A 12,530-nucleotide genomic window follows, 5' to 3' on the forward strand; every position below is an offset into this window, starting at 1 on the left:
GTGGCCACCAGCTGCTTGAAGTACTGCAGTGCATCTCCTCCTCATGGACTGGACCAGATTTGTCAGTTCTTGCTGTGAGATGTTACCCCACTCTTCCACCAAGGCACCTGCAAGTTCCTGGACATTTCTGGGGGAATGGCCTAGCCCTCACCCAGCGATCCAACAGGTCCCAGACGTGCTCAATGGGATTGAGATCCGGGCTCTTCCACTGCGAGGATGATCAGCTGTCCTTCCTGTCTCCCTGTAGCACTGTCTTAGGCGTCTCACAGTGCGGACATGGCAATTTATTGCCCTAGCCACATCAGCAGTCCTCATGCCTCCCTGCAGCATGCCTAATGCACGTTCACGCAGATGAGCAGGGACCCTGGGCATCTTTCTTTGGGTGTTTCTCACAGTCGGTAGACAAGTCTCTTTAGTGTCCTGCGTTTTTAGAACTGTGACCTTAAATGCCTACTTTCTGTAAGCTGTTAAGGTCTTAACGACCATTCCACAGGTGCATGTTAATTAATTGATTATGGTTAATTGAACATGCATGGAAAACATTGTTTAAACCCTTTACAATGAAGATCTGTAAAGTTATTTGGATTTTTAAAACATTATTACTGAAATACACAGTCCTGAAAAAGGGACGTTTCTTTTTTTGCTGAGAAACAAAAAAGCAAAAAATGTATATGTATATGTAGGAGATAAACTAGGGGCAGGAAAATTTGGGAATCAAGGGGTTCAATTTGATTTGGATTCTTGAGGCCATGATTCTCAATTATAAATACAAATGAAAACTTTGTTAGCCTAATGTCTCTGTTTTTATTATCAGCCATGTGAGCCGGCTCACTTTTCTTTCGGGAGAGCCAGCAGAAAGAGCCAACTCAATTGCAAATGACCTAGTTAGAGGAGAAAGAGAAGGAGAGATTGGCTGACTGACATGAGACACAGAGTGCCAAGTGCCACTTTTGTTAAGGCCGCAGGTCCTTGAAGAAGAATATACTGTACATGAGGTAGCTTTGTGTTATTTTTTTGGCTGTGATTGTTATTTTGGAGGTGTTTTCTGTGGCCCTCAACAACAGGAAGTGACCGAGGTGTGTTGGACTCAGTGCTGTTTGATTTGCTATGCATGCTTCACTTCAGTCATCTTGGTGGTCCTTACAGTGCTTTGCATTAGTAAGTGTATATTCATGTGGGTGTTTTTATGAAATGATTTAATGAATATACAGTACACAAACTCTTGTCCAAATGTTAATCAGCCCACATCCAAAAGAATAAATAAAATCACATCACAACATCGAAATAATTTCAGTGCACACAAACTCTTGATACTGTCTTTTCCATAACTGTGAGTGTGAGCATGCATATCGGTTTCATTTCAACATAGCATTTTTTAGAAAAGAGAAAACAGATCCAGAAAGTTAAAAAAAAAAACATTGATTTTTGGAACATGCGAATTGATACTGAATTGTAAATAACAAGAATATCAATTATTACGTTTGTTCCCGCTGATACAGTAAAAACATCATTGCATTAAAGTAAGTACTTTAAGTACTGTAACATACCTTAAAAGCAATGTCTTGTTGAATGACTGAAAAACGAGAGGAATATCAAACTGAATACAAAATAAAAAAACAAACATTTGTTATTTTTCCTGGGATTATCAAAGTCAATGCTAGAAGCAACAAATATTACTTAATCTTTTATATTAAAATAGAAACTAAACAAAGCTCCAAGACTATTAATATATTGTTTACCTATCATTGAAAAGAGTAGAGGAAAACCGTAAAGCATTATAGGGTGGCGCAGTGGTACCACTGCTGCCTCACAGTTAGGAGACCTGGGTTCACTTCCCGGGTTCTTCCCTTGTCTGCGTGGGTTTCCTCCAGGTGCTCCAGTTTCCTCCACAGTCCAAAGACATGCAAATTAGGTGCATTTTGCATCCTAAATTGTCCCAAGTGTGTGCTTGCTGTGTGTGTGTGTGTGCCCTGCGGTGGGCTGGCGCCCTGCCCGGGGTTTATTTCCTGCCTTGCACCCTGTGTTGGCTGGGATTGGCTCCAGCAGACCCCCGTGACCCTGTAGTTAGGATGTAGCGGGCTGGATAATGGATGGATTGCTGGAAGTTAACAATGAAATATTTTGACCCATTGCAAAGTCTTTAAAATGTTTTGATAGGATGGTAGGGTGACAAAGTCGCTGAGTTGGCTCATGTGGAACATCTTCAACAGCAGAAAGTGCTTCCTGATTTGTCCCAGATTCCAGCTGAACAGCAGGATTAGTGTTTGTGTCGTGTCCAAACTGAGTCAAGTTCTCTTTACCCAACTTCCTGTTGCCTCTGAGTAGCTGGTACAAAGGGGTGCGAGCCAGATAGTGCAGTCAGTTTAGGTAACTTTCCATGAGGAGGTCTTGGAATGAGTGGCATAGTTGGAGAGGCAGTTGGGATTGGAGAAGTATATCTCTTCAGACTATTATAATGGACAACTTGTAACTTGGTAGGTTCAAAAGGGCAACTTATACGATAAGTTACACCCGAGGCATCCCCAGAAGAACCCATGCTCTCCACAATTTCAAATGTTGTTAGGACATAGCGGGTTGGATAATGGATGGATGGATTATAAGTATACTAATCATTAATGTATGATCTGAATTTGACTGTTATTTAAAAATTGTGTACAGTGAAAGGATATTTTAGTGTTATTATTCCAATGATGTTATCACATATGTTGCAAATTAACAATTTATTTATTTTTTTGATTTAGAAACCAAAAATGCTATTGCAGTTATCATTGGCGTCATCATTACAATGATTCTAATAGCTGCTCTGATCACTGGATTTTGCATATGGAAGAGGAAAAACATAGGTATGTAAAGCACTAATGTAATTATGTAATTAAACAAGTTTATTTTCTTGTACGTTAAAAGGTAAGCTTAGGAATGGTGCTTGACTATACAGAACAATAAAAGCAATACTACACTATTCTAATAAGCAGGCCATTTTGTGAGCCTTTCATGCACACGGCAAAATTCCACATAAAGTCATAAAGTAAAATAGCAACCATATTAGTATTCTGCATCAATAAAAATCATAATCACATGTATTTCACTACTGTTTGATTCTCTTTCTTTTTATGTATCTTGCTGTATCTTCTGGTGAAGAAGGGGTTATCAGGGGAAAAATGTGGCATAAGATAAGGAAAGGGCTTGGAAAATCCTTGAGAGGGAGAGAAACAGGAGAACAAACACTGTCAGTATAGATATGAAAAAACATGCTGTTGTGGGAGGGACACACCTGGGGGGCAATAAACCTCGTAAATACCCTAGTGCCGTCCATTTAACTTCCTTTTGCAGTTGAAAGGTTTCCCTGCACTCAAGCCCAATAAACTAGATAAAAATCAATACTCTATATTGCAGAGTCTTGTAAGGAGAATGCACTTCCACCCAACATGCCAGTTATCATGGTATTCACCCAGTTCTTCATGGTCTGTCTCATTTGCTCCAGTGATTTGGCTGATTTCCAAGTCTAGAGTTGGAGAGGGCGGGGTGAGAAAGGAAATGCTTTGTGGCACATTTGAGAAGAAGTTTGTAAGACAGGAATTTAATCCCCATTTAGTCAGGCACAACAGTCAGGCTTCAGGGTTTGGTGTTATTCTGTTACCTTTTTGCTATGTTTTCTTTTTGTGTATCATTCCCTTGAGTTTTTTTTCTTTTTAAATACACAATAAACAGTACATTTTGCTGCTTTTGCATTATTCTAGATGTAGAGTGTCACCTTCCCATATACTGTATAAGGGCACCTTGAACAAAGGAAATAGCACACTGAAACAGAAATATTATAATATGTAGGGCATTCAAAATTCTGTTTAGAAAGTGTTTCTCTCTTAGACGGACTGTTGTAAATTCCAGGTATTGGGAATCTATGCCTCTGCTATTTAACAACATTTCCAGCATACTGCCAAAAAAGCTACCCAGTCCTATCCACTTAATTGTCCCAAAATAACCTCAGGTTTAGTTTTAAAAGTCCCTAAAGTCCTACTGTCTGCCACACTATTTGATAACTTATTCCACGTGTATATGGTTCTCAATGTGAAGAGAAACATACTAATGTTTATGGAAAATTTACTTTTAACAAGTTTCCTACCGTGTCCCCTTGTTCATTTTGAACTTATTTTAAAGTAACAATCTCAATCCAATGTTCTAATTCCCTTCATCATTTTAAACCCTTCAATCATAGCACTTCTTAATCTTCTTTTGCTTAAACTATATAGGGTCAGCTGTTTTAATCTTTCCTCATAAGTCAACCCCTGATAGCCCTGGAATCACCCTAGTTGCTCTTCTCTGGACCTTTTCTAGTGCTGCTGTGTCATTTTTGTAGCCTTGAGACCAAAACTACACACAGTACTCAAGATGAGGCCACACCAGTGCATTATAAAGGTTGAGCATAACCTCCTTGGACTTGTACTCCACACATCATGATGTACGAGGTGTGGCAGAAAAGTAATGAGACTGGCAACACTGCAAGTGATCTGGCAACGCTGCGCTGTTTTCCTTGATAGAGCACGTATATCAGTCCCTCCCATAGCTCAGTGCGAGTTTCAATTCCTTCCGTTAACTACGTTGATTTTTGTGCCTGCTATTAGCGAAGTTGTGTTTTTGGTTGTGCGTCACGCAAAAGGGAACTGCGGAATTTGGAGCAACGTTGTGCCATTAAACGGCAAGTGTGACTTTTGAAAAGTTAAAACAGGCCTATGGGGAACATTCTTTTCCCGAGCTCAAATTTTTCGCTGGCACAAATCATTTTTGGAAGGCAGAAAACACGTTGAAGATGAACACCGTTCAGGGAGGACTTCAACTTCGAAAACCAATGAAAACATTGAACGTGTGAACACTCTTGTGAGATCAGACCGTCTTTAAACATTAAGAATGTTGAGTGAACAATTAAATTTGAACAGATTTACCGTTCATCAAATTTTGACTGAACATTTGCACATGCGAAAGGTCTATACCAAAATGGTGCCGAAAAACTGCCCTCTCCATAACAGAATTTTTGACCTCAAAAGGCATTCCTGTGGTTCCCCAGCCCCCTTATTCACCTGACCTCAGTCCGTGTGACTTTTTCCTTTTTCCTAAAACTGAAAAATGTCCTCAAAGGACGTCATTTCAGGACTTTAGAAAACATCCAAAAGAGTGTAACGGACATGCTGAAGACCATACCGGTTGAAGACTTCCAGCGCTGCTACCAACAGTGGGAACAACGTCTCCATCGGTGTGTAGCTGCCCAAGGGAACTACTTTGAAGGGGATAACATTGATGTTTGAAAAAAATAAAAACTTTGGTAAATAAAAAGTCAGTCTCATTACTTTTCTGCCACACCTCGGTATACTCTAACATTCTGCCAAGGTTTAGCTTAAAAGTTGTCCATAACTCCATTTCTGTTCATGACTCTTCCCCCTTTTCTCCAGTATCTTCTCTCTTTGTGGGTTCCTCTTAAAAGCTTCCTTTCTCCCTCAGTCTGAATACTTACTGGACTTTTTCAACTCTCACTGAACACACTAAAAAAGGACTCTATCTTATTTCTTGTTTACAGACTGTGAAATGAGTGTCTCCCTCATCATCAGAGCTGCTCCCTGTCTGCTAACACATAGGCACCCCTTGAAGGCACACTTTATTCTGTAACACTTTGGACTAACTACATTTTCAAACTGTTAGCTTTACTATGGATTTCATCAGCTTGTTGTAAATTCAGAATGACATGTGCAGCATTTAACAGAGTTTAAAAAGACAACTGGATACGCTGAAAGGCAGCAGTAGAAAATATTGCTAGAAATGAATCAGCTCAATTAGAAAAGTTCTTCCAGTTGTAAGAATAAATTGAGATAGATGTGAACAAGAGTTGGGGTCCCAGCTGTTAAAATCCTTTTTAAGTACAGGGATAAAGCACTCATGCATTACTTGGCACATAGTTTAGTCAACTAACACTGACTTTCTGTCTAGTTCTTCTTTTATATTCCATTGCCTAGTAAAGGTGGAGTCATCAGTGGGAGTGAACATAACATGACAAGTTTTTAGGTGATTTTTCCTCCTTTCCGAAAAAGAAGACAGAAATCACTTGTTAAAGATTGTGTCCCACTCTTAATCTAACCCGTCCACATAATTTACTCCCCCTGTCCACATGCTTAACAAAGCAGCAGTAAAAAAATTGATTTTTGTATATTTTCTTTGTCAGAAATGCCTTTTCTCCAGGAATTCCATTTTTTACCACATCCTTAAAGTATTCATGTTTGGTGCTTTAACCCTCTAATAAGTAAATGGACTTGTGACCCATCCAGGACTGATTTGTGTTCAGTTCATGTTGCAGCTTGGACACACTTTGCTGTTTGCTGGTAAAGAATCAGTCATATTTAATGAATTATGGAGTAAATCTTGAAAAACTTTGAAAAGTATTTAGAGCAAGGTATAGTACAGTGCATATTCAATACCCTTAAAGCAAATAAATTGCCAGGAATGAACAAAATATATTTCAAGGTCAACGGAAAAATTGTATGTGCAAGGGTGTACCAGAATACACATACTGTAAGTTCAATCAGGATGGCAGAAGGGTAAGCCTTGTAGAAAACCTTCAGGAGAAAGAGAAATAAAGAGAGAGGATCACACTGTCAGCAGGAAGGTTCCCAGTTAGGCCAGTGTAACCACATAGGGGGCTACTAGGGATTGGCATGCCCTGCATGTGTCCTAGGAGGGCATTAAGCAGGAGCGCCAGGAGAGAAGGATGGACTGGGTGAATCATACTGTGCTCCCCAGAATGTCAGAGAGATAGAACCCCATATCCCCCCTCAATCTAATATATAAAGCAGAGTTGATGTATGTATGTATGTGTGTATGTATGTATGTTTGTTTGTCCACCATACAAATCTGCACCGGGCGTCTGATCGACACCAGACTGGGGATTGGGCTCCTTTGTGACCAGGAGGAGGTCATGAGGTATGTTTGGTTGGGAAAAATGTTCGTGGTGAAGCGCAGGGCACCTTTTCACTGACACAACGTTCGGCACACGTCCCCGTACTTATCATCGACAAGATGGCTGCGCGTTGCAACAGACATTCATGCCGGCGCCATTTAGCGGCACATTTGTTCCCTGTGCATCGCTCTTTACCCATGTTTCTTTTAAGTTGCCAACAGATGGCTCAAGTGTCCAAGTATGAGAAGGCCGACTGCTTTGATCGGGTGAAGGGGAATTGCCGTACGGATTTAAACCGTGAACGACCCAGTGCGCGTGACCAGCTGATACACACACGCGTTTCCAACGGTCACACTCCCACACACACTAATAGTGCTGTATTTCATTAGCTAACGTCCGTTATATGGAAGTATGTTTGAAAAGAAACTCACGTTAAAAAGACAGCATCCATCCCCCACCATTTTCCCCACACACAGCAGCGGTTGTATGTCACTTCTCTCTGTAGTTACCATCGCCAACGTCCGTTAGATAGCAGCACGGTTCAACACAGATGCTCCTTACAAACAAAGCACCCCTCCCTGCCATTTTTCCCAGTACGGTTTCAGTGCTACTCTTTCTCACTGGCTTTCCGTATTTGCAGTGCTATTTGCACACTTTCCCACTCACAGTACGATTTCAGTGTTGCTCTTTCTGACTGACTGGTGCTATTTGTTCGCTTTCTGTAAATAACGTAAATTCATCTCACTGTGGTGGTTATTCTGTACGTAATACCATGTAACACATTATAATTGTCCTGCTTTTTGCTAATATACCCATGCCACTGAAAAAAAGACATAGAATTGGAAGGTCCACTTCCAATGTCAGAAGAAAGTTTATTTCAAGGGCGTCTGAAATGCCATAGCAGACAGAATGCAGAGTGGAGGAACTTTTAATAAAATGTGAATCAGAAAACTGTTTGTTCTATTTCTATGTTCTGTTTCTTTCATTTGGAAAATTCACCGGTTAAAGATTCCCGGGCAACTCTGGGTACTCCTGCTACTAATATATGAAATATATATAAAATAATATTTAAATAAACTACTTGACTCCACTAATGGCAGGTCACTTTTCAGGACAGCATTTATATTTAGGTAAAATATAAAAAATAATTAATTGTATTATTTTTTTATATTATTTACTGTACTTTTTGCATGAATATGTTTTTTCTTGCTTGAAGGGGAGCCAAGAAGAATACAACTTGGAGGATTCAGACCATGGAGTCGATATATGAATCTGTTTGGCCATTTTGCAACAGATAACACTAGCATTTCTGAGAGTCACAATGGTATGTATATTTCAAATAAAGGACATGCTTTTGCAGAAGCATGAATATACTGTATAATCAGTACAAAGTAATGCATTACAGTAATCTAATTATATTTCTCTATAACAAAGTAATTTAATGCATTACGGGTAAATACTTGACTAGAATTTAAATTCTTACATTGCACAGATGCTTCTAAGCAAATTGCATTAATTATTATGATTTTTTTTTTTTTGCTCGCTGCGTGTCTAATTTATAGTGTAATAAGCACAGGGACATCACACAGGATAAGCAGTTAGACAGAGAGTTTTATTTATTGTTTTACAAAGTAAATGGCAAAACACTGAACCCTAACACACCTATAATGTTAGGGAACTTGGGGAATGCCTGCAGAAAGAATAAACATACACCAAGAAATCTGGGACAATTTGCTACTCAACTCAACTTATCTTCTTTTCATGCACACTGGGTGCATTTGTCCATCTTAAACAATGTGCTTGAAACACCAAAGACTCTCTGTCATTGATGTACTTAGATAGATAGATAGATAGATAGATAGATAGATAGATAGATAGATAGATAGATAGATAGATAGATAGATAGATAGATAGATAGTGTAATAAGGATGCTTTATAGCGCCCGACCCGGCACAGACTGACAGAGAGGCACGTACAAAATAAACAGGGGCTTTATTAATTCTCTTCAGGCATGGGACATGTCTTCCCCATGTCACACAGCCCAACACAGTCCCAAAGCACTAGTACAACACAAAAACACTCTTCTCCTTTACCACCACTCCTCCTCCTCCTCCTGACTCTGGCTGATGAGTGGTGGTGGCTGGCCCCTTTATAGCCCATGGGGCTGAAGACTCATCCAGCCGGGCTGTTGATTCCATGCAGCTCCCCCTAGCGGCCATCCCAGCTCCCAACCAGGCTGTGGAAGACTCCATCTCCCATGGAACCAGGCAGGATCCTAGGAAGTCAGGGAGGCTGCCACCAAGCATCCCAGGAGAGGTATTAAGCTGTCCATGTTTGCTCCCCCGGAACATATGCAGCAGGGGCCTCCTGACCGGGCATGGGACCCAACCGTCCATCACAATAGATAGATAGATAGATAGATAGATAGATAGATAGATAGATAGATAGATAGATAGATAGATAGATAGATAGATAGATAGATAGATAGATACTTTATTAATCCCAAGGGAAATTCACATACTCCAGCAGCAGCATACTGAAAAGAACAATATTAAATTAAAGAGTGATAAAAATGAAGGTTTAACAGACAGACAATAACTTTGTATAGTGTTAACGTTTACCCCCCCTTGTGGGATTGAAGAGTCGCATAGTGTGGGGAGGAACAATCTTCTCGGTCTGTCAGTGGAGAAGGACAGTGACAGCATTCTGTTGCTGAAGCTGCTCCTCTGTCTGGAGATGATCCTGTTCAGTGGATGCAGTGGATTCTCCATGATTGACAGGAGCCTGCTAAGCGCCCGTCGCTCCGCCACAGATGTCAAACTGTCCAGCTCCATGCCTACAATAGAGCCTGCCTTCCTCACCAGTTTGTCCAGGCATGAGGCGTCCCTCTTCTTTATGCTGCCTCCCAGTACACCACCACATAGAAAAGGGCACTCGCCACAACCATCTGATAGAACATCTGTAGCATCTTATTGCAGATGTTGAAGGACGCCAGCCTTCTAAGGAAGTATAGTCGACTCTGTCCTCTCTTGCACAGAGCATCAGTATTGGCAGTCTAGTCCAGTTTATCATTCAGCTGCACTCTCAGGTATTGATAGGTCAGCACCCTCTTCACACAATCACCTCTGATGATCACGGGTCCATGAGGGGCCTGGGCCTCCTAAAATCCACCACCAGCTCCATGGTTTTGCTGGTGTTCAGTTGTAGATGGTTTGAGTCGTACCATTTAGCAAAGTCCTTGATTAGCTTCCTGTACTCCTCCTCCTGCCCACTCCTGATGCAGCCCATGATAGCAGTGTCGTCAGCGAATTTTGCACGTGGCAGAACTCTGAGTTGTATTGGAAGTCTGATGTATATAGATTGAACAGGACTGGAGAAAGTACAGTCCTCTGCAGCTCCTGTGTTGCTGACCACAATGTCAGATTTGCACTTCCCAAGACACACATACTGAGGTCTGTCTTTAAGATAGTCCACAATCCATGCCACCAGGTGTGAGTCTACTCCCATCTCAGTCAGCTTGTCTCTAAGGAGCAGAGGTTGTATGGTGTTGAAGGCGCTACAGCAGTCCAGAAACATAATTCTTACAGCACCACTGCCTCTGTCCAAGTGAGAGAGGGATCGGTGTAGCATATAGATGATGGCATCCTCCGCTCCCACCTTCTCCTGGTATGTGAACTGCAGAGGGTGTGGCAGACCTGTGGCCTCAGGTGGTGAAGCAGCAGCCGCTCCATGGTCTTCTTCACATGTGACGTCAGAGCAACAACCTGGAAGTCATTCAGCTCACTAGGACGTGATACCTTTGGGACTGGGGTGATGCAACATGTTTTCCAAAGCCTCGGGTCTCTCCCTGTTCCAGGCTCAGGTTGAAGATGCGCTGTAGAGGACTCCCCAGCTGAACGCACAGGCCTTCAGCGATACTCCATCTGGACCCGCTGCTTTGCTGGCACAAAGTCTCCTCAGCTCTCTGCTTACCTGGGCTGCTGTAATTGTGGGTTGGGGGAAACTCTCTCCTATGCTGGTATCAGCAGAAGGATGGGTGGAGGGTGCAGTACTCCAAGGTGAGAGTGGGTTTTGGGTGGTCAAACCTGTTGAAGAAATTGTTCATCTGGTTTGCTCTCTCCACGTCTCTCTCAATGTTGGCACCCTGCTTGAGCTGCATCCAGTGATGATCTTCATCCCTCCCACACTTCCTTCATGCTGTTATTCTGCAACTTATCCTACAGCTTTCTCCTGTACTGCTCCTTCGCCCTGGCCTTGGAGTTCCTTCTGCACACGATTGAGCTTATGCTGATCACCACCTTTAAAAGCCCTTTTCTTCTGGTTCAAAAGGCCCTTGATGTCATTTGTAATCCATGGCTTGTTCCATTACTGTAATGATAGCTATGCCTTAGGCTCTGTTTAGCTCAGTGCTGCACTGACATGGTACATAATTTAAACTCCACTTTCTGTGTTGTAGGTGTTTTTACTGAGGCAAACTCAGAATTACCACAAGGGTTTTGAAAATCTTGGAGCCATAATACTGTTTTACTGTTTAAATAAATTGTAATGAATTGTATTCAAGACTTTTTTAGATAATTTAAAAGCAACTAACAGGAAGCCAAATACAATTATTCTAAGAAAAGAATGTAATATCTGAAAATATTCATTGTTTGTGAATACAATTGTTTCCTATATGAATGCTGTATCATGTACTTTATTGAATAACAGCTTATTCAGTGTGCCAGCAGTATAGTATATCTAAAATGAGTCCATAATGAGGCAATAAAATATAATTTTAAGATATAGTTGGTAAAAATTATTACTTAATAATCCAGTATATGTTTATATTCTAAAGGACTAGATATTCTTCTGTATATGAAAAAAGTCTTTACTTTATTTAGCATTATTTTGTTTCAGCAGAAGAAAATGAACAATGTGTCCAGCCTTTAAATGATACTATATAAGTAAATGAATACAGAAGAAGAATGAAGTTCCCAAGAATTAATCATCTAATTTTTCTCATTTTCTACTACTGCTTTTTCTGGTGAGAGTTGAGTTAGCAGCAGGCAAAGCAGATCAGCCCTGACTTCTCTGTCCCCAGCTACATATTCCAGTTCTTCCTGAAGAATTCCCACCTACCTGAGTGATATACTCTGTCGAGTGTATTCATGCATTGACAATTTATTTCATTTATTTAATGTTATTAAATCGTTGGTCTTGTCCGTTATGGGAGATGGACGTCTGAAGTTAGTGGCCGTGTTATTTTGTTTCTTATTTTTTATAATGCCGAGGTATCCTGTATTTACTCAACCCGAGGGGGTTCATTTACAATGTATGCAAACATATATAATGCAGAAAAAGGGCTCAGAAAAAAACAGACAAGAAAGCAAAAGCTTCATCCAAGCCTAGACAGGCATCAAGTTCAAGTTCAAAGTACAGCATTTCAGAGACTGACCTGGAACAGACGGGTGTAAGCACAAATTTCCTGGGACCTGAAACTGCTGCATCGTCTCCCGTCAAGAGTAAAAGTGGGAGTGAATGTGCTAGTGAGTCAGGTCATGATAGCTCGTCAATTCCAGAAGATTAATTGAAACTGAAAGTGCCCTTGCCTTCT

The 12,530-nt window shown here is 40.9% G+C and overlaps 1 long non-coding RNA gene across 1 annotated transcript; it reads left to right on the forward strand.

The window, feature by feature from the left end:
* The first annotated feature begins 2,707 nt into the window (after positions 1-2,707).
* On the forward strand, positions 2,708-12,277 carry LOC120539146. Its single transcript, XR_005635559.1, has 3 exons — positions 2,708-2,843; positions 8,154-8,261; positions 11,834-12,277. It is a non-coding gene; the product is annotated as an uncharacterized LOC120539146 (long non-coding RNA).
* The last annotated feature ends 253 nt before the right edge of the window (positions 12,278-12,530 follow it).

Source organism: Polypterus senegalus, chromosome 11, assembly GCF_016835505.1.
Source record: "Polypterus senegalus isolate Bchr_013 chromosome 11, ASM1683550v1, whole genome shotgun sequence".
Lineage (NCBI taxonomy): Eukaryota > Metazoa > Chordata > Cladistia > Polypteriformes > Polypteridae > Polypterus > Polypterus senegalus.